Source organism: Eschrichtius robustus, chromosome X (assembly GCF_028021215.1).
Source record: "Eschrichtius robustus isolate mEscRob2 chromosome X, mEscRob2.pri, whole genome shotgun sequence".
NCBI classification, from domain to species: domain Eukaryota; kingdom Metazoa; phylum Chordata; class Mammalia; order Artiodactyla; family Eschrichtiidae; genus Eschrichtius; species Eschrichtius robustus.
In genome coordinates this window covers 19,563,089-19,568,756 of record NC_090845.1, presented here as the reverse complement: position 1 = coordinate 19,568,756, position 5,668 = coordinate 19,563,089, and the positions used below count along the sequence as shown (strand labels likewise).

General features: G+C 49.8%; 1 pseudogene; it reads right to left on the bottom strand.

Annotated features, from left to right (window-relative positions):
- Positions 1-685: 685 nt before the first annotated feature.
- LOC137756820 (small ribosomal subunit protein uS3 pseudogene) lies at positions 686-1,504 on the bottom strand (annotated as a pseudogene).
- Between the last annotated feature and the right edge of the window lie 4,164 nt (positions 1,505-5,668).

The following is a 5,668-nucleotide window of genomic DNA, read 5'->3' as shown; positions in this document are numbered from 1 at the left end:
GTCCATTTTATAGTGGATGGTCAGGGAAGGCCTCCATGAACAGGAGACATTTAGGCAGACAGCAGAAGGAAGCAAGGGAACCAGGCTAGCCAAGTGGTTATCCGGATGAAGAGCATACAAGGCAGTGGGAACCGCAAGTGCAAAGGCCCTGGGGTATATAAGGAACAGAGAACAAGTGACTATCTTATGTGTATGATTGGTTTCAAAACTTTGACATTTGTTTTAGGGGCTGCTGGGGAGTTTGTAAAACTACCTTGGGTACTGTGACTCCTTTTCTCCCCACTTGAAAATAAAAAAGTGACCATCAGTTAAGGTCAGATAATTATGCAGATTTTTTTTTGGCACAAAACAGAAGGATGTGTGCTCTTCATCTCTTTCTGAAGGAAAACATAATAGGGTCCATGCTCAGGGAACCACTGTGCTTCTGGGACATCGGAGCAGCAAGATAGCACACCAGCATCCCCTCCGCAAAGGACTGCGGGTTTTGGAAAGAGAGAAAGGAGAGCTGAGTCCAAAGCTTGGTCCTGCAAAATGCAAGAGAATAAACAGACACCAACCCAGGACTTTTGCTAGTTGCACAGACGGAGTGTCACCACCCCCGGAAAATCCTTCATGCTTGGGCAGGAGCCAAAAACCAGTGAGCATTACTGTGAAAATGAGGACTGTGGCCACAGCCTGTATACTCTTTTTTTTTTTCTTTTAAAAAGATTTTATTAAATGTCTTTATAGAGCAACATCCAGACTCCAGATCCAGCGGCCAAGGAGACCCTATTATGCTGTGGGTACCGGCTGGGGCATGGCAGGCGGCTCTGGCTTCCCACCCTTCTGCTCGGAGATGGAGGTGGTGGGCAGTATTTCATCTTTGGGTCCCACGACGCTCACGTGATCGGGCAGGGGCTTCTCAGGGCCAGTCTTACCAGTTGGGTCCCAAGGCAGCATGACCTTTACCGTGATGCCCAGCACACCGTCTGAGCAGCACATGGCGCACGGCAGCATCGACACAGTCGTTAACAGGGTCCCCACTGTGGATCATCAGGCCATCCACAGACTTCATGGATTTAGCCCTCTGTCCTGGGAGTTTCCCAGACACCACGACCTCGCAGCCTTCGGCCCCACTCTCCATGATGAACCGCAGCACACCACAGCAGGCCCTCCGTACAGCAAGGCCTCCTAGGAGTTTGTAACGCAGAGACTCTGCCTGGGCAATGGCGCACGGACCTCTTGTGGCCACCTTTTCAACATAAAGCTCTACACTGCCATCAGGGAAGCCAAATCTCTTCTGAGCCACAGCAGTCAATTCCCGGATCCGCCGGCCCTTGTCACCAAGAACATTGTGTGTCCTGGTGGCCAAGATCATGATTTCTGTCCTGGTTGGTGTAACTCGGACCTCAACTCCAGAGTACCCATCTTCAGCCAGCTCCCAAGTGAGAAACTCGTTCAGTTCAGCTTTGAATATGCCGTCAGCGACAAACTTCCTCTTCTTGGAAATCTGCACCGCCTTCTTGCCACCATGTGCCGCCGAAAGGAAAAGCCTGTACACTCTCTTAATTAGAACATATTGGTGCCTGTTCAAGGTGGATCGATGAGCAGGCACCTTGAGCACCCTTGGGGAGCTGGGTAAAAAGCAGCTCTCAAAGAAAGGGCTCTTGAAGAGGCCTTAAGAGGGAACCCAAGAGGTGCCAGGAGAGCAGAAGAAGGCCAGTGCCAGACCTTTCAAAACTCGCAACAGGAGCAAAGCCTGATCCCTCCCTGGTATGTTGTACACATTCCCAGATGTGGCCCTTACATCTTCAAAGCTCCACGCAAATTCAGTCACCTTACGGCCATGAGATGTCACCAAGAAGAGACATGGTTTTGTTTGTTTTTCTTTGTCTTTTTTTAGCAGCAGATTTTCTCTCTGACATTCAGACATTGTCTACAAGCTTCTCACTTTCTGAGATTGTTTGGGGAAAAAAAAAAGCCTAATTATTCAAATGTCTGGGTCAGTGGTTCTTAAACTTCTGACTACAGAAGGATACCCTGGGCACTTGTTAAAAATTTCAGTGTGAGGCCCCATACCCCGGAGGTGAAAAATGTAGGTCTAGGAATATTCATTTTTACATTCCCCCAAAGCCATTCTGAGGCTTGTAGGTCCAAGAACCCTACTTGGAAAAATACTGGCCCATCCCCTCTCCCTCCCACCAAAAGGTCCTTTTCCTCACTGATAAAATGTGGTTGTTTGGGGAGAGGTGAGGGAGGGAAGGAAGACACGGAAGTTACCCAAATTGCCTTGTAATTGTCTCAAACTGTGTTTCCTGACTGCAGAAAGTCTGTGTCTACGCTATTCTGTTCCCAGATTCAGGCACTGCTTGACTCAGTACGTAGTTGGCTACATGGCGCAGCATGAAGACAGCCTGCCCAAAGCTGTCGTCCCTAATGCCCTGCCCAGCACGGCACTGGACGTCGAGGCGTCCCCCCTACGAGAACAGGAAGGTGCATCAGCCATACCACGTGGCTGGCAGGGACCCTTGCCCGAGCACGGGAGCATGCAACCCAGAAAAGCAAAGTGGGAAGTGCATCAATGAGCCCCATCCATCTGATTCCTGTCCTAGCCCAGGCAGTCAGCTGGTATTTCTTCTATTTGACCCAAAGCAGTGAGTGAGTAGAAAGAGAAGGGCGCTGGAAGTGGGGACCCCTGCTGGAGCCCCCAGAGTAGACCCTGAGTAGCTCTGTGACCTTAGCAAAGTCACTCCTTTTCCTCTGAAGAATCAGAAGGTGGGTGAAAGAAAAACTTTGGAAGGCCCTTCCTGCTCCCACCAACCAGGATTCCAAGAGCAAAGGAGTGTTCATGGTGAGCTTACACCGTGGAGATTCAAACCAAGCATGGCGTGCTCTCCAGGCAGTGGGCAAACCCAGCAACTGGGGCCATGGGACACAAGTGACAAGCTTAGGTTGTGAGGACCCAGAATATCAGAAGACAGGGCAGAGGAGGGCCTGGGGAAGAAGGGAGAAGAATGTCTAAGCCAAGGTTTCTCCCACTCGGCACTGTGGGTATTTTGGCCCCAGTGATTCTCTGTTGCGGAGCATCCTGTGCACGGTAGGTTATTTAGCACCTCCCAGGCCTCTACCCACTAGACGCCAGGAACATCCCTCCTCCCCCACCTCCAGTTGTGACAACTAAAAATGTCTCCAGACATTGCCAAATGTCCCCTTGGCAGCAAAACTGCCTCTGGTTGAGAATCACTGGCTTAAATGAAACAACACAGTATGGCTTTATCCAGCTTTATCCTCTTAACAATTATCCCACATGCTCAAAAGGAATATATGTAATTTCTACTAGCGTACCCTAAAACTATCACTGCTCGGCTATTTCACTTGTTCACAGTGTCGGTCTGAAAGGTAAAGACCACCGCTTCCCAATTCCAACCTCCAGCAAATTAAGATATACGGGAGGTTAGATTAAATTAAGATTAAATAAAGGGGAGTGCCAGGGGGTGAAGGGGTGAAACCCACCAAAGGAGCAGAAATGGAGGGTAAGAAAAGTCGGAAGTCAGGGCAGAAGCTGGGATTACAGATGGTCAGTCTGGGCTGAAAGAATGAGGAGACCCTTGAGGGTGAAGGGAGAGATGTGAGGGTAAGAGAGAAGGAAACTGGAACCTACAAAAGACTGAGGAAATTTGGAGAGCGGGAGAGTGGGCCATAAGGGTGTGTGTCTATGTGTGTCTCTGTGTGTGTCTGTGTGTGTGTGTCTGTTGGTGTCCGTGTGTCTATGTGTCTGTTTTTGTCTGTGTGTATGTCTCTGTGTGTCTATGTGTGTCTGTATCTGTCTGTGCCTGTGTGTATCTGTGTGTGTGTCTGTGTCTGTCTCTGTCTGTGTGTTTGTCTGTCTGTGTCTGTGTGTCTATCTGTGCATCTGTCCATGTGTGTGTCTGTGTGCCTGTGTCTCTGTGTGTCTATGTGTGTCTGTGTGTCTGTGTGTCTGTGTCTTCGTGTGTCTTTGTGTCTGTGTGTCTGTGTCTTTGTGTGTGTCTGTGTGTGTGTCTGTGTCTGTCTTTGTGTGTGTGTCTGTGTGTATGTCTCTGTGTGTCTGTGTCTGTGTGTGGCTCTGTGTGTGTGTCTGGGTGTGTCTGGGTGTGTGTCTCTGGGTGTGTGGGGGTGTGTGTGTATCTGTGTGTGTGTGTCTGTGTGTCTTTGTGTGTGTCTGTGGGTGTGTGTGTGTCTTTGTGTGTTTCTGAGTGTATCTGTGTGTATGTGTCTGTGTGTGGCTCTGTGTGTATCTGGGTGTGTGTGTGTTTTCAGCAAGTTCCTCACAGTGGAGGCGGAGAAGTCTCTAGAGATGGAGGATCACCATATTCTGAGGAGAAAGAGACTGGATGGAAAGGAGGACTAACAGCTGAACACAGGAGACGAGACCCGCAGGCCGGAGCCGGCAGGAATGGCCGCCCCCGCGGGGTAACTGACACCCGGAACCCCCGCGAGGGGATGGCGGCGACGACGGCTCGGGAAATGGAAGCGGGCGGCCACTGCCAGCCCCACCGCCACTCACTGAACACCCACCGAGTAGACGTCGAGGGGCCACTAAGTGCCAGGCGCCGCGTTAGCTCCTGAAGGTCTAAAGAGAAAAAGCCCGGGCCCTACCCTCAGGAGATCGAGGTCTACAGGCCAAGCTTGGGAAGAGTCACGCCTTGCGTGACTGCCTCTCCGGAGGAAGCGCTCTGAGACTCTGGGTTCCTGCTGCTTAGAGGATGAAACGGCATAGTCAGGAGAGAAAAGCTGCTCCCAGCACGCTCCCTACCATCTTCAGTTGGCTTGAAAACAGCGATGGGGATAAAAGACTTATATAAGGTTCCAGAAAACCTCTGGCCACCCCTCCCCTTGAAGAACGAAGCTCTGATTTACAGCCCTGAATTTTCAGTGAGACCCTCTTACTGTCAAGTCAGCTGAATTTCTGTGAATGTTAGATGCCCCAGGGTTGGGTTGCTGTTTTGAATTAGTTCCTCTTGCCAAGGGATATAAGCAAAGGCTCCCGAAGGAAGCCTGCAAAAACAGCTCATTACTGTGCAATCCATTCCCCCGCCACCTCGCCGAAGATTCGAGCGGAAAAGCTTTGTTGCCACCGTCTGATAACAGAGGTGATGGCCTGAATACTAACCAGAAAGCCGCAGAGAAAGAAATGTTTTCTGAGAAAATGTGTCTCTTCTGCAGGTAGGAAAACAATAAGACACACACACACACACACACACACACACACACACACACGTCTCTGTTCACAAATCTCAAGTGGGGAAAGCTGCGTCTTGGGAAGGACTGGGAAGGTGAGGTCTGGGGGTCTGGCTTGTAAAAGCCGATTTCAGTGCCTCCCTTTTGCTGCTCACATACAGGGCATTCGGTTTGCTCAAGTGAATGCAAACAAAGGAATAAATTTGTTTGAAAGGGCAGGCTTCATTATACTCTAATTAATGTAAATCTCACCCACAGAGAGGAACCAAAATAAATAGCTATAGTAATTAAAGTTTAGGGGTTTGGTTTGGTTTGGTTTAGAGGGGGGTTAGTTCGGGGTGTGTCTGAAAAGGATTCGGATTTGATGGAGTTTTAGGAATGGATTCTTGTATAATAATCTTGCAGAAGAACGAGCTACCTAAATCAGTCGGGTGGTTGTCCCTATTCCAGATCAGTAGAATCCTTCCTC